At 39.3% G+C, this 22,814-nt stretch overlaps 1 protein-coding gene and 1 long non-coding RNA gene across 2 annotated transcripts in view; one reads left to right on the top strand and one right to left on the bottom strand.

Annotated features, from left to right (window-relative positions):
* The window catches only part of LOC124281097 (fibronectin type-III domain-containing protein 3A-like), a 153,948-nt gene that overhangs the window by 48,201 nt on the left and 82,933 nt on the right, over positions 1-22,814 (bottom strand).
* Positions 17,378-19,660, top strand: LOC124281098. The gene is made up of 3 exons (XR_006899843.1): positions 17,378-17,584; positions 18,421-18,490; positions 18,899-19,660. It is a non-coding gene; the product is annotated as an uncharacterized LOC124281098 (long non-coding RNA).

The following is a 22,814-nucleotide window of genomic DNA, read 5'->3' on the forward strand; positions in this document are numbered from 1 at the left end:
AAGCCAACATCAGCAATGGGCTTCAGACACATGAGTGGGTTAGTTTAGTTTTACTTTTACGCCGCTCTTAGCAATATTCTAGCACTATCACAGCGGAGAACACCGGAAATGGGCTTCACACATTGTACCCATGTGGGGAATCGAACCCGGGCCTTCAGTGTGATGAGGGAATGCTTTAACCACTAGGCTACCCCACTGCCCTTTCAGACACATGAAGAATCAAACCTGGACCTATAGCTTCAAGACTGACTGACTGAGTTTAGTTTTACGCTGCTTTTAGCAATATTCCAGCAATATCACGGCGGGGGACACCAGAAATGGGCTTAACACATTGTGCCCATGTGGGGAATCGAACCCGGGTCTTCGGCTTGATGAGCCAACGCTTTAACCACTAGGCTACCCCACCGCCCCATATAGCTTCATGAGCAGACACTCTAAACAATAGGAAAACCAAACATCTTTATATGCAGTAGACCATCAAATGTAAATGACTCATTAATTTCAACCAACTGATAACTTGAGTTGAAACATTTTCCATCACTAAGTTGATAAGAACTGGCTCCCAATATCAGAAACTTCATCCTTGGAAAGTCAAAACATCCTCAAAACATCAGCAGGCATTTGGGTCAAACTGACTTTATCTCGTCATTAATGATTTAACAACATGCTGCTTGTGTGAGGCTGGTCTACTTAAATAGACTCTCTTGCCGGACTGGTGATACCTTCCCTCTCTGTGTACACAAATACATGTACATTTGGCTTGGAACCATTTTTATCTATCTCAGATAAGGCTCTTTTGGGCTTTAGTATCACTCCAAAATAATTTGATGGGGATAAATAGATTTTGAAAGCTGTGACTAAAATGTGCATGATAGATTTTACTCTTACATGTGGGCTATCTCAGCCTCAAATCTCACCAGACTGGGGATCAGGTCAGTGGTGATCAAAGATGTTAAAACTGCACTGCATAGACATCTGAAATACCCTGTATCATGTGATGTAAGTCCGGGGAAGGATTATGTGGAGGGTGGGTGTGTGGGTGGGTGGAAGACGGGTTGGTAGAGTGAGTCAACTGATGGGGATTGTGTGTAAGTGGGTGAGTGAATGAGTGGTTTGTGGAACAGCTGGATGAGAGAAGTGGGTGATAGGTGGGTGGGTGAGTGAATGAGTGGTTTGTGGAACAGCTGGATGAGTGGAGTGGGTGACAGGTGGGTGGGTGGGTGAATGAGTGGTTTGTGGAACAGCTGGATGAGTGGAGTGGGTGACAGGTGGGTGGGTGAATGAGTGGTTTGTGGAACAGCTGGATGAGAGGAGTGGGTGGGTGAGTGAATGAGTGGTTAGTGGAACAGCTGGATGAGTGGAGAGGTTGACTGGTAGGTGGGTGAGTGAATGAGTGGTTTGTGGAACAGCTGGATGAGAGGGCAGTGTGACAGGTGGGTGGGTGAGTGAATGAGTGGTTTATAGAACAGCTGGATGAGAGGAGTGGGTGACAGGTGGGTGGGTGGGTGAATGAGTGGTTTGTGGAACAGCTGGCTGAGAGGAGTGGGTGACAGGTGGGTGGGTGGGTGGGTGAATGAGTGGTTTGTGGAACAGCTGGAAGAGAGGAGTGGGTGGGTGAGTGAATGAGTGGTTAGTGGAACAGCTGGATGAGTGGAGAGGTTGACTGGTAGGTGGGTGAGTGAATGAGTGGTGTGTGGAACAGCTGGATGAGAGGACAGTGTGACAGGTGGGTGGGTGAGTGAATGAGTGGTTTATAGAACAGCTGGATGAGAGGAGTGGGTGACAGGTGGGTGGGTGGGTGAATGAGTGGTTTGTGGAACAGCTGGCTGAGAGGAGTGGGTGACAGGTGGGTGGGTGAGTGAATGAGTGGTTTGTGGAACAGCTGGATAAGAGGAGTGGGTGACAGGTGGGTGAGTGGGTGAATGAGTGGTTTGTGGAACAGCTGGCTGAGAGGAGTGGGTGATAGGTGGGTGGGTGAGTGAATGAGTGGTTTGTGGAACAGCTGGCTGAGAGGAGTGGGTGATAGGTGGGTGGGTGAGTGAATGAGTGGTTTGTGGAACAGCTGAATGAGAGGAGTGGGTGACAGGTGGGTGGGTGGGTGAATGAGTGGTTTGTGGAACAGCTGGCTGAGAGGAGTGGGTGACAGGTGGGTGGGTGGGTGAATGAGTGGTTTGTGGAACAGCTGGATGAGAGGAGTGGGTGGGTGAGTGAATGAGTGGTTAGTGGAACAGCTGGATGAGTGGAGAGGTTGACTGGTAGGTGGGTGAGTGAATGAGTGGTTTGTGGAACAGTTGGATGAGAGGACAGTGTGACAGGTGGGTGGGTGGGTGAATGAGTGGTGTGTGGAACAGCTGGCTGAGAGGAGTGGGTGATAGGTGGGTGGGTGAGTGAATGAGTGGTTTGTGGAACAGCTGGATAAGAGGTGTGGGTGACAGGTGGGTGAGTGGGTGAATGAGTGGTTTGTGGAACAGCTGGATGAGAGGAGTGGGTGACAGGTGGGTGGGTGAGTGAATGAGTGGTTTATGGAACAGGTGGATGAGAGGAGTGGGTGACAGGTGGGTGGGCGAGTGAATGAGTGGTTTGTGGAACAGCTGGACGACAGGAGTGGGCGACAGGTGGGTGGGTGAGTGAATGAGTGGTTTGTGGAACAGCTGGATGAGTGGATCTGATGACAGGTGGGTGGGTGAGTGAATGAGTGGTTTGTGGAACAGCTGGATGAGTGGATTGGATGACAGGTGGGTGGGTGAGTGGTTTGTGGAACAGCTGGATGAGAGGAGTGGGTGACAGGTGGGTGTCTAATGGATGAAGACATCATGATTTGAATGTGTGAGCAAAAAAAATTGCATGTAAGTTTTTCCTGTCACACGAGCAATCATGATTCCAGGAATGGGTTCACATAATGTACACACATGCCGGATTCAAAGCCCAGCCTTTGGATTGACCAGTGACGCACGCACCAAACCACATGGCAGCCAACCACTCCTGATGATGATGGAAATGTTGTTTTTTTAAAAATCCCTTTCTTTGAGCATGAATACTTCCTTACAGATATGATTACAAAATTCACAAATATTGTCACAGTTCAAAATGGGTGTGCTTGAAACACAACTAAAGACCGCCAGCATTATTCACAGCTCAGTAGTCTTACTGCTGAAAATCCAACATTGGAGAGTGTGAACCATATTTTGCAACATGCTAATTATGTAATGCAAGCCAAAGATCAAGTTACAATCACACTGCCTCAATGTGCTGATAAACATAATTGGTTGAAATTCCTGTAATACACTGAGAACAGAATGCTGGTAAACTGAAACAGGAATCCTGGGTTGTCATATGTAATTTACATGAACACCAGTTCTGGATCATAACTTGATGCACAACTAGTTCCCAAATCTGGTTTGCGTTCTTGAAGTTTGTCAGCAGTGGGAATTAGGGCTGGATTTCTTCACGAACTTATCATGTGACATTTGATCTTGAAGGCGAATTTCTCAGAGCTGAAAACAAATTTTGAAAACAGGGCACAAAAAAAGTGTTTTTAGTCTGAGAAACTTCCTCCCTCCACATGTTTGTACGAGATTCAGATCTGTTTTAAGTCCTGTACAAAGATGTCACCTTGACATACAAACTCTTTCAGCAGATAAACCCACCCTCTGGTTCCATATGGGAACATGGACAGGGGTTGCCGTGCTTCACAACCGCTTCATACTGCAGGGAAGGGAATTATCTTTCATCAGAGCATGGACTAATGAAAACTCACCAGCAAACTAAAGCAGCCATGAACTAAGACTTTTCAAAACTAAAACACTACCTCAGATCTAAATACCATAATTTACTCTGCCAATTGCTATCTCATTACCAGATCTTATCATCAACAAATATGTAATGATCTCATGCCAAAATGTTTCTTCAGTTGAAATATATATCTGCCATATATTTAGTTTAATTTTGAAAAATATCTTTCTGAAAATCCTAAACAGGTGTTGTGTGGTAATTTAGGAAATAAGCTGTATCGGCCATGATGTAGTGATGAGGAGGAGTAGGTTCCAACAGGTGTGTGTTTCCTCACGTTTCTTCCTGTCAGTCAAACCAACAAATCTTCAGCAAATCAAATTTCAGGAAAATAGTACAACAGGTTTCAACGAGATGTTTCTAAAATTATATGATAACAGATGCCATTTTGGTACAACTAGCTCTCTGCCATATTACGTTGTACTGAAGTATGACAACCCACCTTACACTTAAATTTTTTTTAATATTTTGTGCATTTTTATTTCAGTTCTATGGCTTCCGTGAAATTGGGTTACATAAATAGATGGTGTTGCAAAACAGAAAATTTTAACAAAATTTCATGTATTTCCCATCACCAACAACAAATTCTGATTCACTATACAAAATCTCCCCATAAACTTCTTAAAAGCTTCATATTATGTGAACAAAGAATTCCAGAAAGTATTCCGCAGCCCAAACATTTCTCTTTATTTCAGTTCTCTTTGTGTGCATATCAATTGTCAAAGCAGTACTAATAATGATAAGAACAAAGGGTATTTTACAGACGTCAGACTATTTCCCAAAAAACTAACTCCTATTGTGTAATAAGACCAACCTGGAATTCCAAGACCTATTAGGTGTATTCTGAATATCGTAGTCAAATTAAGTCAGTCAAAAAATATAAGAAAAAAAGACCAAGTGCATATACACGAACCTTCTGAAACTCCTACAGTGGACGAATCACTTTGAACATGAACATCCATTATCCTTCAGGCTGTGACTAGACACCATCACTGACATGATTCACCATCCATAATAACAAGTTCAGTGGTACAGAATATGTTACCTAATTTCAGGAAGTGTGTCAGTGTACATCCTACCTGTTTCCATGTTATGACTGTGTGCCCTGCAAAGCCCTGTTACACAAGCCATGGTCAATGCGAGCTAGAGACTGTACCAGCCAACCTCCACGTGTGTCAGTGCTGGAGGACTGACCGCACCTATTGACTAACGTGTGATGAACTGTACATACAGTAAATATATACAGCTGTTACCTCACTTGCCCTGATACCAGATATGGATCAAACAGACATCACCCAGCTTTCCATATTCACCATCGGGTACTATAGAAGTTGGATATTAAGGAGGAAAACTGGGTTCATTGAGGTCGTCTGTGGGATATAAATCTTGGTCCCTCAGTTGTGAACCATAAACACTGGGGTAGTCACAGGACCACCTTGCTGGTCTCATTCAACTTCAAACACTCTGTTGTATTGTTATGTAGTATTATGGAAGAGTTTAGGTTGTGTTGTAGTCTTATGGTATTGTTATGGTGATGTCATGGTAATTTCATGGTAGCCTGATGGTAATGTCATGATGTTGTCATGGTGGATGTCATGGTAGCCTAATGGTAATATGGTGATGTCATGGTATTGTCATGGTGATGTCATGGTAAATTCATGGTAGCCTAATGGTAATGTCATGATGTTGTCATGGTGGATGTCATGGTAGCCTAATGGTAATGTCATGATAATGTCATGGTGATGTCATGGTAATTTCATAGTAGCCTAATGGTAATGTTATGATATTATCATGGTAATTTCATGGTAGCCTAATGGTAATATCATGTGGATGTCATGGTATTGTCATGGTGAATTCATGGTAATTTCATGGTAGCCTAATGGTAATGTCAGGTGGATGTTATATTGTCATGGTGATGCCATGGTAATTTCATGGTAGCCTAATGGTAATGTCATGTTGATGTTATATTGTCATGGTGATGCCATGGTAATTTCATGGTAGCCTAATGGTAATGTCATGAGGATGTCATGATATTGTCATGGTGATGCCATGGTAATTCCATGGTAGCCTAATGGTAATGTCATGAGGATGTCATGGTATTGTTATGGTGATGTCATGGTAATTTCATGGTAGCCTAATGGTAATGTCATGATATTGTCATGATAATGTCATGGTGTACTGGTGCAGCAGTGAGTAACAATAGACAAAAGGCCTGTAAAAATGACAGTTCTCTTCACTGTAAACTAATCAGAGATGTTATTCTGGTGTCATCAATAAAATCAATGTATTGACCGTTCAACAGGGCAATGTTATTCCTTATCTTTTCAGCAGCACAAACTATTATTAACTCTGAAAATCAATGTTGTTGTCATAATTATACAAATATGATTTTGATAGGATAATTGGTGACAGGTCTGTCCAAGGTTTTATCAAAATCATTTCTTGGAAGAAAACTTATCACACATGAATGCAGTGTTCTTTCATAATTAAAAAATATAGTTATCTAAACATCTTATACACCAGGTTTTAATATTCTTCATTTTCTCAGACACTCATTGCCATTGAAAATATCATAAAACGTCATAAAATCGCGATTTTTTTTGAAAAATTGGTCATGGCACCATAATTTCTAAAATCATGAAAATGTGATTTGTCTCCAGCAAAATCAAGTAAATCAGTCATTTGTTCATCAGTGAAATATATATACAGTGAAAATGTGACAGGCTTTACTTACTCTCCTAAATTTCAAACAGAATTCTTTTTAACAGTCTCACTTTTACTTACATTTACTTCCTGTCAACCTACAGATGCTCTTTTTTAGTGATAGAAAAGAGACTAACTTGTCCATGTACCTCAACCTACCATCAATATGAAACTGGGTAAAAGGCTGGAATTTCGACAAACAAATCATCACTTGAAAGTAGCCTTATGTCTGTTTTATGTGACATTGTAAATGGAAGGTACAGAGTACTGGGACATAATCCTGTCAAGTGACTCCGAACATTATACTTGACTGTCATACAGTCTTGAAGAGGCTATATTCTTCTTCTCACCCTAATAGACAACTGTAGGTTGCCATTAATAAAAGTGACAACGGTGACAAAATTACATTACATGATAAAATGACAACACTTCATGTTCAGACTCCCAGTTGTCAGCCATTGCCCAGGTCATTACATACCGCTAAAGTGACAGTGCTTTGACGTTTGTGGAAAGTATGACAGATCGGTTAAAAGTGAAAGGGCCCAAAAAGGTTTGTGGCATTGTCTTTTAAGGATGATTGATGGTTCTGAGATGATCATCTCAATTTATCAAGGGTGAAATAAATATTTGTTATCAGGCACAAGTGAACTGCTTTCTATGGTTCTGTTTGGAACAATAGTTCACCTAATATGGACCTGAAACGCCTAAGCAGTTCAAATAAATATGCATCGTCTACTGATTAAACTGATGTGTCAGTATCATTTTCAGTGAATTTACTGTTGTTGATTTTGGTTCTTACTTGTCCACAGAATGGCTTGCTAGTGCATGTGCCATGTGTGTAATGGTGAAAGTGGGAGTCGACAAGGAAGTGTCATTTGTCTGTACTAATCCATCATTTATTTATTATTGTTTTAGCTTTCAATATTACAAAACTGATTGTTCAAAATAAGGCAAACTGTAACAGATTGTACAGTATCCTTGATATTGTTGAAACAGAACTAGAAACGTTTTAGTAACATAGAAAACTAATTTGAAAACAATCCCTCATTTCAAACAAAACGTCCTGATACTGGAACAAATAAATCAAATAATAAATCAATTAAGAAATCACTGTCAAACACATCAATTACACAACAATCATGCAATCATTAAAACTCATCCTGACACCTATCAAGCCTATTGTATGATGATTCAGAACATTCCACTGCCTATGTATCTTGTCTATGGTGCAATAAAACTGCCAACTTTTTCCTGTCCCTAGTCCGCGTGATGAGTTGATAGTGTGGCCAGGTATCCTTCCAAACAATGCATGTTCAACAAGCCTGGCTTGTCGGACTCCCAATACTCCTGTAGGCTGATATATTGGTGAAATAATCAAACCCTCTCACAGCTTAGTTCTGAGGAGGTCCTGACACCCTTCAAAATTGATTACTTGTATATTGCTGTCTACCGTTTTCATGTAGGTTTTCATGTAGTTTTACGTGGTTTCGGTTGCAATGAAATTTTTAACGTACAGATTGAACACTTTGCACTGCTGAAGAGATGTATTTAAAACAGATGAAAACTGGGAAGCGACAAAATTTTATCGGAAATGGTATTTGAAACCCATTTAAAAGGGGTTTTACATGGCATGTATCCCGATATATCCCTTCAGGCCACAGAAACTACAGGCATGTATATTCAACGCCCTTGCCTCATCAACAGACTCTGATACTAAACTATCAGAAGATACAGATCCAAATTATCTTGGCAGGTCTAGATTTGTTTCAGTTTCAGGGCCTTGGCTCTATTCTCCTATTTATTAAAAGACAATTTAAAAACAATACAATCTTAAATTACTTTCATTTCAGAGACTAAAAGTAGCTTGCATTGTTGCCTTTACAAGTTAATACTATTTCCTGTCATTACTCATTTGTTTCTATTACTTGTAAACAATAATTGTCAATATTTGTTTTGTTAACATCATCTGTAGCCATTTCTTATTAACATCATTTGTTGCCATTTCTTGTTGCCATCACTGTTGCCATTACTTGTTAACATCATTTGCTGCCATTACTTGTTAACATTATTTGTTGCCATTACTTGTTAACATCATTTGTAGACACTACTCGTTAACATCATTGGTTGCCATTACTTGTTAACATCACTTGCTGCCTTTACTTGTTAACATCATTTTTAGCCACTACATGTTAACATCATTGGTTGCCATTACTTGTTAACATTATTTGTTGCCATACTTGTTAACATCATTTGTAGACACTACTCGTAAACATCATTGGTTGCCATTACTTGTTAAAATCATTTGTAGACACTACTCGTTAACATCACTGTTGCCATTACTTGTTAACATCATTTGTAGCCACTACATGTTAAGATCATTGGTTGCCATTACCTGTTAACAACTTTGCAACTACTTGCGAAAACATAACTTGTTGCCTTTGCTTGTTAACATTTCGTAGGAATGATATCCTGGTGAACAAAATCTTGGCTTCTTCTTTTTGAGCTGATTTCCAGGTAAGTATTTTCCAAAAGCCCTCGGTTGGTGGTCAAGAGAAATGGAACAAACTCATCTAAATACCAAAATTCATTCGGGCCATTTCTGGTTGAATATCTGCACAGGCAGTGCTATATATAAATCTTTAATTACATCAAGGACTCATTATAATAAATTTTAAACCCTGACTGCATCCATCTAATTACTGTGGCTAAATTACTGCTGTGCCAGTAGCAGCATCAGAAGGGTGTGATGAGACTCGCCTGGTACAGCCGCCATTAAACTGACCAGGAACAGAGGATGTGGAAACAGGCAGGTCAAAGTTCAAGCCTATCAACGTGCCAACACATGGCCTCTACAGCCAAATTAGATTAACATTTCAGTTTATTCATCATCTCAGTAACAGGTCACTTGGTGGAAACTTATTTATTTTAATTATTTGTTAATGGTAATGTTGTACTTAACTTCAAGATGACCTTGGTAAGAGCTTCATGTCTATGATGTTATACGAGCTGTTAATGGTACCAACATCAAATCTGTGATTAATCCAAGTAATTACAGGAACTTATTAATATAAACGTGTGCAGTAAGTCTATATTTATCCTAAATGATACATTCCTTTCTATCATCAGTTGTGATGATGTAAATGACCTACTGATTGAGGTCCGGATCATCACACAGTAATGTTACGAAATACACGACAACGACAATATCAAGAAATGTCAGCCCTGTCGTGCCATTTTGGTTTGTGGGTGGGTGCTAGCTGCAAGTGTGGAAATGTGTTTTGCATCGTTTGACATTTGGCTGATATGAAAGAGATTGGTATGAACAAGGCCGAGGTTGTAATTATTGACAAAGTCCTGTCAGCATTATGACAGTGTCTGTGTCGGCCATGATATTTTCCCATGGAAGCCGTCCGTGGGTGGCCCGGTCATTATGTGACAGTCACCTTGCACAGCTTGGCTTTGTTCAATAAAGCCTTGTTCATTGAGTATTTTTTCTCTAACTTTTACACAAACACCAGCCATATGGCTGAGGAAATCCTGCCTTGATATGATGGCTTCAAATTTCATTTCATGTGCTGTACGCTTTTTTATTTCCCAGTGAAAATCACAAAGGCTATTGTCATTTCACACCAAACATGACTGTTTTTGAAACTGCGGTTAAAACCACTGAAAGCATTAAGTCATCAAGTCTTGTGAAAGCACTTTCAATTTGAACAAAAGAGGTAAAAAAGTATTGCGATCTCTCCTCTAAATCTCCCATCTCATACGGATTTATTTGTTACTATCAAAATTATATATATTTAGAGACTAAGCGTTAGTCTAAGTGAAACAGAAAACTGTGAAAAGACATAAATGTGCAACTTTCTACCTTCCCCGAATGAGAATTCCCACATCCAGCTGTTGGTTTAGAGATAATCAGAATGTGCAATTTCAGTTAGTGTATTACAGAGTAAGATGTACCTGTTCTCTCATTCCTGCACCCAATGGGTGTATCCTCATTTTTTCAAAACGAGCCAGGGCCAAATTTCCCCTTATCTAAATCACCAGCTTAATTAGATAAACTCCCCATCCCTGTCAATGCTTGGCCTTTAGCAGCATCCTCCTCCAGATAGCCAAATCCAAGTGGTTTCATTCACAGGTTCAAACATTTTCAACTACTGCCATTTCCCAAGCTTCATTGCTCAACTTTGATAAGAAAGAGACAGGGATCGTACTGTTAACGAGGAAGTGAATGTGACTCAGGGGCTGGGAATTCAGCTACCTGTGGAAAACTGACAGCCACTAGGGAGAGAGGCTGTATGTGTGAGCATGGCAACCATACAGACAATGAGAAACTCACTGAAGGAAAGAAACTGCCTGAAAGAATGAAAGTTTACTCAGTGCATTTCCTATGTAAAACATGTAAAATGATCCTGCTTTATTTGTAAAATATTACAATAAAAGTGGAATCTCTTTTAAGTCTTTATCTTGAAACTGGTTGGCTGGAATCATTAGGAAAAGTTAACCCACAGTTCAGACTGCACCTATATTCATTCATATCAATGATTCATACAAAGTCACCTCTTAAGCCCAATAATGGCATTCCAGTAGGTTTTCAGATATAAATAACTTGTCTAGAAATATTAATTTCTGTGGGAAAGTACACCAAAAACCCTCCTTAAACATAGTACAATAAGAAGCAGACTAGACAAAATTAATGAACAATGTGTATTTTGCATATTCACATATTAAGTGCATTGATCCATGTCAGAAAAAGCCACAACCATAATCTATTATTAACTTGATAACTGTATTTCAGTCAAACTTACAGGAAGAGTGCAGTAACCAACAGTATCCATTTAACAATATCAAATTCATCATGAATCACAAAAACTAGCCAGCACAATTACGCATTGGCTGATTGATTGCTAACAGAAAAAGAAGTTTTATCAATTTCTTTCAACAAAAAGACCTAGCTTCAAGCTTTTTATTTTTATGTACAACGTTATCTGTTTCAACATGCAAGAAAACTAAAGCACAAACCATTAGTATTAACACAATCCTTGAATAAGGTGTGCCTGTCTCAGTATGTAACTTATCAATGTGGTGTTCATCAGGGATGTGTATTTTATCCTTATCATTAATGTAAAAGTGGCACTTTCCTTTCACCTATAGACGGAAGAGGGAGAGGGAGTCGTCCTCCAAGACCGCAACACATCCGAAGGTCTACCACCTGTACAAACTAACCTCCCCACATTTGTGGGATTTTTTCCACTATCTAATCAATTGTTTGCACAAGATTTGGTAAATCAAAAGGTCAGTTTCTCTAACATATAAGAACCTGGGCTGGACCTGTCACCATTGTGTAATCACTGCCTGGGTAGTTGAGGCAAAATTAATCTTTTATCTAACATTATGTCTGGGTGTATTTGCTGTGTAAATAGTCGCAATTGGCCAGACCTGCCGCAAAGCTACACTGAACACAGTATTTGCACTATCAACGCGAGACATAATTGAGACACGGTGCAAAAGGTATATAAAAATGGATTTTCTAAGAAACAACTTTCAGAGAAATTGCTACTGTTACTTGTACGAAATATTATTTGTTTGAAAACTTACAGCCAACAATGTATTTTATACTTACTGTTTCACGTTATATGATATTATTACAATTTTGTTAACAGCATTTTTAACTTGAATAAGCCAGTGGACATGTCAACATCATCTATGCACTGATAGAATGGATTCTAATTCCCTATCCTACTCATAAGGTTTATCAAAACTTTTCTATCAGTTCTTATCAACAATTTAAAAATGTCCTGAAATGTGATACTTCAGTCCTGTGGCAGCCCAAAAGCAGACCATGATAACAGCTATGATAGAATCTAACCATAGTCAAATTTCAGATTAATCCACGAAACATAAACATACTTTTCACAGTAACTGAAATCTCCATAGGATACTTCCCGCAGACACATAAATATTTCCTGAAATGTACCCAAGACAGCTCAAGATAAATTTCTATGGAAATTCCAGGCTTTACAAACAAGGTAGTGTTGACAAAGAAGCGAGGCTGACCCTTCCTCCAGCCAGCAAGTCACAATAAACCATGAACTCTGTTTGACATCCCAGTCCAGACTACCTTAATAGATTTCCATACACAACTACACACACCTCTGTGGGACTGTATGGAACACCGTGTTCAATCTGTCACAGGAATAGTTAACAAAGTTGGCCATGAAAGTCACTTTATGAGACATCATCAAAGGCCAATGTAGCACGTAAACTGAATACAACAAAGCAACTAGCCATGGTCAGCTAATTGAATTCAAATTAGGTGTATCAGTGGTAAGGTTCCCATGTGAGTCTTTAATCCTCGCCTGTCCCCAGGATACACAAGCCGAGGGTGGGGGTGGGGATGGGGGGTTGAGGGTTGTTTGACTTCAGAAACTCTACCCGGTGCTTCCATGAATTTGTTGTTTTGGTTTTTTTAGTTTAACATTGCACTCTGCAAAAATCTAGCTATATGATGGCAATCTGCAAATAATTAAGTCTGGACCAGAGAATCCAGTGATCTTATGCTTACAATATCATTTGCAACAGACACTCAAAATTGAGTTGAGGGAAGGTTTGCAAAAATATGTGAAAGCATTCAAGAATTCCAGATAAGGAATTGGAACCAAGCCGAATGGATTCTCCATGTATTTTCAAGTTAAATCAAAAGTTTTGAGTTTGTGAAAATAGGATGTCTAACTGTACAAATGATAATAAACAACCTCCCAGTGTAACTTATTTCTTTAAAGCAGTAAAATCTACTTTAAAGTTTGGCACCTGTAGTTCTACTTGCAACTTCAAATACCTCATCACTGAGGCTTTTGACTGAACGCTATATGCAAAATAGCTACTCATTCGAACATGGCAGTTGTTCCTTTCTTCTCAAGCATGTTGCCTAGCTAACGTCTTATTACACTGGAGTGGCTTAACTAGACAGGGTCCAATTTGGTAAGACATTCTGAAAATGTTGTTTCAGAGGTACATCATGCATGGTGTTAGTGCTGAGTATATGTTACATGTTGGTAGTTCTGGTGCCAAGATGGCTTCCTACGAAACAGCAACATGAGGCTAGGACTGACAGGCTTCATGGAGCATGACAACACCTTTGATGACTACACATGATTTATCCCACACATGACTGATAAAAATGCGACTGGTGTAATGATGTTCCCAAAAAGCTTACATAATTCAATATATTATCTGTGAGCTGATAAATTGTATTTGATGGCACATGAGGTACAAAGCCTGACTGGAAATGGCGACCTACTGGCGCTGTGTTTGAAACCTGTTCCTGCTCCAATGCTTGCCGATGCATAGTCACCAATGTTATGCATTTTAATGTCATCTTTTCTTCGGCTACATAGTCAAGACAAGATGTCTGCTACTTTACAGAAACATCAAGCATCATAGACATGCTTGCCTGACATCAAGCATGCTTGGTAGTCATGATCATCATGCTACACTGGAAGTTGCAGGTAAACAGAATAGGTTGTCCTTCGTTTACATGGAATCCATGGCAGAAAAGCTACTACTCCTTATCATGTCTGTAACCAGTTAATAAAAAATAGACTTCCTCGGCACCTTGAGGGGTTATAGCTCAGGATGTTAAGCAATGATAAATTCGGAGTGCATGGGTCGCTGAGATGTTATGTTCCTGTCTTTAACGAGTGATAAATTTATGGGAGTCCTCGGATCCTAGAGGGGTTTTCTAGACTAACAACTAGTCTCTGAAATGAACATATTTTACTGAAAAAAGTTCATAGTAAAACAAACCTTGAGACTTTCTTCATTTTCAGACTTGCCACAGTTTCTAGACTTGCGTGGCCTTTCTTGGATATATTTGCTTCAGGGTCTGTACGACAGACTAGGGGTTTTCGTACTGGGAGTTTACTACAAAGCCCAATTTTGATTTTAGCCAATGTACTACGACCAATAAAGCTTGATTCCTAGTTTGTTTGTTTGATGTTTAACACCTCACACAGCAATATCCCAGCTGAGAAGCGTGTTCTCACCTTGAGCCTGGACCAGACAATCCAGTGCTCAACAGCATAAGCATCAATCTACGGTTGTGTCAACCAAGTCAGCGAGCCTGACCAACCAATCCCGTTAGTCGCCGCTTACCACAAGCATGGGTTGCTAAGACCAATTTTTCACAGGTCAGTGTGATTCTTGATTAATATTTTGTCTTCTAAGAATTTGCTAGATATAACCTTTCAACCAGTACAAATACTTGGTCAGGGCTACAGATAATGTGCTCCAAAAAGGAATGTCGGTTATGAGCACTTGATTTCAGCGCTATTGGCCTTATGATTTATGACGAAAGACTGCAATCTCTACAATTGTCAGTTCCTGCAACAGTGCTCAAAAACTGCCAAAAGCGTGTTCTCACATTTATTGGACAATAGGGTAGTATTCAGCACAAATAGTATTTAAAGAAATCAATATTTACCCTCAGATTCTAACCCACCTGACATCAACAAATAACTAGCATATCAGAATAGTCCTACAAGAATCATTTCTACGGTAATGAATACAACACACAAACAAAACATTGCTTCAATCTCGGCATGTATCTGTAATTGAGTGTTTCTACAGGTTTTGTATACTGAAGCGTATAGTTAACTCCATTCACCAGACTGGCAAGACACAAGCTGTGGGGCATACCTTCACCTGTCTGAGCCTTGTGGGGTGTGCAGGTCGAGAGACTGAGTAGACTTGTGTCATCAGGGAAGAATGACAACTATATCCATTCGGGGCCGAACAATGCCACTTGTTGTGTTTTATGCCTCTGCTATGCCTCTTTGGCTCTGGAATTTCCCCTCCAAGTCTATTGTTCTCATTCACAAACTCTGATGTCACATACGTAACTAAATAAAGTAAATTTTGAACATGATCAAAGAAGAGGGTTACCCATGTCAGAGATTCCCAGCTGAGCTTAATTATAGAAATTAGAGGGTGGGGACCAGGATTTGATGTTGACGTCTAGATTGGCTTCTAGGATCTATACATGTCGCTTTATGTTTTAAGTAGATGGTATTCCACTGTACATATATTGTCTGTGTTCAACGGCCTGTATTAATGCCCTGTATGAAAGGCATTCTTTCACTGTTAGATGAATGCGGAACAGCATCTAACACTGTTTTTATATTGTACTGCTTTGTAGTCATATTTGAATTGCTGACCAAGTCGGAACCAGAATGAGGCTCCAATGGTGATCTAATTAGGAAATCATAGTCTCACCTCAATGCTCACCCTGCGCTGTTTCGGTTCTTAAATATTAAGTCCAACCAATCTGGGCTCTGCATGTATTCTAAAATATTAATTATAACAAAATAAAAATTACAGAAGTGTCTTTACATAAACAAGGGTTTACACTATCTTCACAAAAGATGATTTAGACTGTCTTCGAAAAAGATGATTTACACTGTCTTCAAAAAAGATGATTTCCACTGTCTTCACAAAAGATGATTTACACTATTTTCACAATGATGATTTAAACTGTCTTCACAATGACGATTTAAACTTATTTAAACTGTCTTCACAAAAGATGATTTACACTGTCTTCACAATCATTTAAACTGTCCTCACAAAAAAATGATCTACACTCTTCACAAACGATGATTTACACTGTTTTCACAAACGATGATTTACACAGTCTTCACAAAAGATGACTTACTCTTTCTTTACAAAAGATGATTTAAACTGTTTTCACAAAAGATGACTTCCACTTTCTTTACAAAAGATGAATTACCCACTCTGTTCTTCTGCAGACATCAAACAGAGATGAACACAAACTGACTTATTATTAGTTTACAGAGATTTATTTACTCGAAATGAGCCATGAAATGGCTGCTAATAAAGAAGGAAACTACACAGTAAATCAGGCTTTTATACACATCACAAAGTACCTGCTGCTGTAACTAAGCATTCTGATAGAAATTAAATGAGGAACATTCACACGGAAATCCATAAACAATATTATACTTTCCATAAAACTGTCTAAACAGCATTCTTAACATCATAGTACTTCACGTTGAAATATACATAAATAATTTGGCATTCACATACACTGCATTCTGTTCTTGAAAAAAACAATCCAATGAAGCTGATCACTCTTTAACTTCACTTTAACTAACTTGACTGACTGAGTTTAGTTTTACGCCTCTTTTAGCAATATTCCAACAATATCACGGCAGGGGACACCAGAAATGGGCTTAACACATTGTACCCATGTGGGGAATCGAACCTGGGTCTTCGGCGTGACCAACCAACGCTTTAACCACTAGGCTACCCCACAGCCCCTTAACTAACTTGAACTATGACTCCTGATCAAGAGTTGTGTAACTTATATACAGATTATACAATTCTGTAATGATCATAGGTTTCGCGAAAACAATATTCCAATTCATTTGAAATGATATGAAGATAATACCCAAAAACTAATTCAAGTATTTTTTGCTTATTTTTTAAACCTATAAAATAATTTCCTCAGAAATGAGTAGATCATCATTTTCGTGTTTTTTCCATGCTTAGTTTTAATTTTTAAAACCATACAAAACAGAAAGCGTAAATTGCTATGTCAAACATCAAATATTGACAAGCAACATTACACACCACAATTCACCCTATGGTCAATGTATAAAATGCAACATGCTTCAGCTGTAGAAAACATTACAATTTCAAGCTCTGAATATTCACCATGAATCACAATCATGTTTACCAAATAATATCGCACGAACTTCCCCTTAGTTCAAAAATGCCATTTCAAATAAAATATTTGCAGGTGTTATTACAATTTTTTAGCATGAAATATTTGGTTGGAGTCAAAACACGACTTAATACCACAGGCAGACGAGAGCAGAGTGGAAATGTATACATAGGGCGATGGGGAGAAGAGTCTTCGCGTGGATCCTTTTGATAACGTGCGTATCTGGCGTAGCTGAATGTCTAGCTGCCTGACTGCGAACACGGACAATACAACGGGTGTCATTTCTGAAGTTTGTCCTTACAGTCGACACAGGTGAAACCGCAGACACGGCCGTGACACTAGAACGTGCAGGTACGCATTTAACCCTTGTCCTCCAGTCCACTTAGCAGTAAAGACTGATGATGTTCTGTCAACATTTACCTCGTGGGAATACCCAGGATGACTTATGATGGAAAGTTTTTCACAGAAAAGGAACATGTGTGGCGAATTGTAAAAATCAGCAAAGAAAGAACTTCAAAACGAATTGCTACATGTGTACAAAGTGTTATTTATTTTGTACTATTTTTTTCAAATAATTCTATTAATCCTCAAACTACAGAGGTCCTTGATGATCAGAAGAAGATTTCAAATGAATACCAGTTTTGAGTTCTTTGTCATGATAAACCTATTTTTTAGAAACAATATTTGCATCTTTCATCAAGTATGGCTGACATTTCAACAACAGAGCATCAATAGGTTTGTCACTGTATGATGTAAAGACAAAATGTATCTAACTAAACTTCAAACATGAACACTTCTTGGAAGATAAGAGACATTATTCAAGTGAAAAAAATCAATAACTGGTCGATAGCTGCTGAGGGAAGGGAGTTTGTGTTTACTGAAAATTACAAAGTTCACAAATCATATATAGTCAGAATTGACCTCCAAACATGATAAAAGACAGCAGGGAATGATTCAAACAAAATAATTTACTTAATTCATAAAGAAACATCAATAACAATGTCTTTGAAACTGATCCAACAGAAAATCTTTTTTCAAAACACAATAATCTTAGTAATTTGGGATATTTTAAAACCTAAAGTGAAGATAGCCGAAAATGTTTTATCACTTTCAAAGCAAGATACAAAGTGTTTAAGCAGGCAGCCATCCTGCATTACAAGGCAATACAGTGGTCTTCTTTATTAAAGTGCAGGGCAGGGTTACCTCGTCATCCCAATGTCTCGGTGCAGTCATGGCCCATCAACAGCCAGGATACAGGTAGGCTTAGATTCACCGATAGAGAGGTCTTCATTACCAACATCAGGAGACAGTCAGCCTCCAAGCGGACAGATAACATCTTAAATGCTGTCAATCGCTCAGTTATAAGGGCTTGTCTTTTCTGAATTACTGAGTAGGTAAACATTCCTCTTAGCGCAACACCATCAAATCAAGAAGATCTTTTTAAGTCGTCGCCTCTTTGAATGTCATTAAAGGCAATTTCTCTAAATGAATCTTATTCAAGCAAAAATACCATCAATTCATAAATTAAACAGACTCTTTCAAAAGATGTATATGAAACCATGATGCTATCTGATATTTGGGAGAAGGTTCGCATTCCAGCATTTCAATAAATGTTATAGCTTGTGCCGTAAAAATATTCATCATGACAATGTGTTTTGCTTTCAGTTTGGCGGGGAAAGGTCTGCACTTTCACATGTTACAAGAGCAATTAATCCAGCCAAACAACACGAAAATGAAACAAAGGTTTGGTGGCAGCATGTTGCGGAGAGCCCCGTGGTCATGTAATGTTACATAATCACACAGCATCCTGACATGTGGGCGTCTCCTCCATCAAGCATGACTAAGCTGGATGTTCACCAGGCAGTTCTGGTCAATTGTATGGAAATGACTTAACAATGGGAGTTATGTGGGACATGAATACAGACTGTCATTGTCTGTAAATGCATGTTAAACAACCAGGCTGAAAAATGGTGGATTCTGATGACCTGACCTAACCTAACCTACTTCTAACAACTCACACAATCTTGCCAACCTGCAGATAACAATATTATTCTTGCTCTGGATTCATAAAAACAATCCATTTCCTACCAATCCCACACATGCATTATCTAAGCCATTAAGTATGGGTTCATCAGCCATACCAAGTGATGGCCACGTTTTGAGGTTATCAATATTATTCTACTAGCAATATTTGTACAGCATTAATTTCCACAATTGGGAACCGATGACATCTGACTTGGTTGACACATGTCATCGGTTCCCAATTGCACAGATCGATGCTCATGCTGTTGATCACTGGACTGTCTGGTCCAGACTCGACTATTCACAGACAGCCGCTATATAGCTGGAATATTGCTGAGTGTGGCGTAAAAGTAAACTCACTCATTCACTGAAAAACATTAACAAATATAATACTTTGCAATAAAAAAAATTATTTTTAACATTTATGAACTGTTTCAGTATATTTTTCAACTGATTTTTTGTAACTGATAAATTAATACAAGATGATCATCATGAATATATTATGCATTTGCTACAGTCATCAATCTTATTTTACTGTTCAGAAAGCAATATTGGGGCGCCATAAAACATTCACCCTTAAACCCCCCAGAAATTATTAAGGCAATAATGGTAATACGTCTCTGATGGTAAAATGTCACCTAGTCTCTACCACAGGTCAGAAGAAAGGTCCAGTACACTAGGTCCAGTTTACAGTGGGGAGGATCCCCAGCACAAGTACTTAATGGGGTACCACCAACAGAGGTCTCTCATCTGATTATTGTGCAACAAAGATCATCACCTTCTTTATTGGTCCATAATACTGGCCCATAAGCTATCAGTTTCTTTCATTTCTTCAAGAAATAATCTGTCATTGTTGTAAGATAAGATCCCCCCCCATATTAATTTAAACCCTACAAATATAGCCCATTATGCAAATCACCCCATTATACAGCACACAATGACACCAAAATCAATAGCATGAACTATTTAGCCAACTGATCAGAATTTATATTCTGTTTGCCATTATAAAGAAAAACAGATATATTGAATTGATTTTGTTCACAAAGTTTCCATCCTGATTCTGATATTGTACAAGCGTACATTGGAGGTAGAGCAATGAGGTCACCTGTACCAAAGCAATATTCACTCACTCACTCACTCATTCTAATAATCAAAAGACACATAAAACAAAATCTGACATCTTTTTTTGAATATTTAAAATGCATTAATCATATACTAAAACAAGCCCCAATGAAATACTAATTTAAATCTGGTTCAACGATTGCCTCATATACATGCATTTAAGATAATAGTGACATATTAAACATAATGGTATGTTAGTTAATGTTAGGTACATCCACTCCGTCCACTTCATGAATGAACGTGCATGTTCTCACTTACCATAGCCGGTGTATTCCTCTATACACAAACTACACATGACTTTTGGTGTAGGGGCGACAGCTTGCTGACAGGGGTCTGTACACTTCATCGAGAAAATAACCTGCTTCTGTCAGTCTAAAGGCAGCTGTGATCTAGCTTAGCAAAATAGCACCCAAGTAAACAGCAAGTATGTCAGTATCAACGCTGAACAATCCAAGCAGCGCTGAACAATCCAAGCAGCATATGAATTCACCAACTTGTCAACATCAGCTGTCTTTTCCAAACTGAAACAATTAGCTTCAAAATGTACTTATCCTTGTGATGAGCACCATGGGATGAGAATTATCCTTCAAGTTCAAGACACCATTGCCACAATAACAGAGCTATAAACGATGCAACAAAAGGTTTGTGATCTCTCCGATTAATCCGTTATCCAAGGGACTTGTGATGTAACAGCTATCAGCTGCTCAAGTGGACACTAGAATTAGCAAGCTCTTATCCCCAAGGGGTCAGTGGTACTTTGCATCTGATTGCTGGTGGTCTCAAAGCTAAACACACATCGGCACAATCTATCAGGTCTCATGTGTTGACCGGTAGTCGGTTTCCTCTTTTCCGTGTCACTTCCGATCACCCCCGCTACCAAGCACCGACGTATCCTACCACTTACTTTTCAACTTTTGATTGAGTTACTTCACTGACACTTTGTAGGCCTTGCGTAAAATGTCCACCAAGCCTCTTGAAATGATTCTCAATGAAACTGTTCACCAGTAAACAAGCATTAAATGTAACAGATGATGCGTCTGCTCAGATTAATTAACTGGTGCCTGTAGGATGAGTCATGAAAATCTTTGTAAAAATTTCAATGAAATGATTTCCAAAAGTCCTGCATAATACATCCACAACGACAGTTAAGTGATGGACGTCAACAGTGTCACATAATTCTCATCTGTGAAATATTCTCACATCTGTGCCTTGTACACCCAACTTGCAACACAGGAAAAACGCCAGAGCCAACTCTGTCCAACTTTTATGTGTCATTTGTTGAAGAGAGAAGCGGACAAAAGCTCACAATAATGTCACGTCCAACATGAACACAAAAGCAAATCCCAGCCCTGCTGTTCTGAACTCAATTGCTGGCTAAATTGGTAAATGTCGTCTGTTAATGAGAAGCAAACTGGAAAGTGCTGGAGGATGTAAGTAAAAGCTTCCTTGCTGGCATAATGAGGTGCTCATACACACTGCCAGCCAGTGGCGATGAGAAAAACTCCTGCCGACTGTTAGCAACGCCCAAGACAATGAAAGTGAGAAGAGAGAGATTCTTAAAGATATTCCCTCCTCCCTTGTGCAGGCAGGCGGGCAGGCAGGCTCACTGTAGCTAGTCCCGTCTGATGACCTAGACACAGCTCTCATATATATACATATTCACACGATCTCTCACTCATTCCAGGCTACTTGCAATACAGGCAGATGGAATAAAAATCAACGTTTTTAGCTTGAAGCAAGCAATTTGAAGACTTTACCCACAACTGGGACTTGCCAGGAGCCAGTCTCCACCACTCCAAAATCTCATTTACTTTTTCTACCACAATTTTTCCATCCAAACTGCAACCATATGTGCAGCATTGCTCAGTCTACAGGGCAGCTGAAATTCTTTCAGGAGTCAACCCTGTTCTTATAAAAGAAAATAAACAACGTCTTGGGATTTCCACGCTTCATTCTCAACTCCACTGTTACTTCCCCATTATTGCGATACACGTGCTTCTCGTTTTCCTCTGGGCCGGGTTAGAAAATTAGCTTAAGTCTCCACCACCTTGCATCAAGGTACACAATGCATGGCAACAATAACAAGACAGTTAAAACAGGCTTACATAACAGGAACAGTGTTATAGTGAGGAGGTGTTATAATGGAGAAGGCAGTTGAGGGGGAAACAGTCTGCTAGCCCTGGGAGTGTGCAGTGTAACTTGAAGCCCGGCCCCTCTGTCTGTGCTGGCTGCGAGATCTACACACCTCCAGCTCAGTCAGCATCTAAACTGATGGTGTTTATATTCCTCCCAGCCAGGATGGACCATGTGGCCTGGCCCACTTGTTGATAAAAACCACCGAGGTCAGCCAGCCTCTTCCTATGCACTCAAAGCCACTGTGAAATCATCATCTTCAGGATTGCTCAGCCATGAAAATGTGTCTTGATAGCTGTGAAGA

Source organism: Haliotis rubra, unplaced genomic scaffold (assembly GCF_003918875.1).
Source record: "Haliotis rubra isolate DU_JTF1 unplaced genomic scaffold, ASM391887v1 Scf28, whole genome shotgun sequence".
NCBI classification, from domain to species: Eukaryota; Metazoa; Mollusca; class Gastropoda; order Lepetellida; family Haliotidae; genus Haliotis; species Haliotis rubra.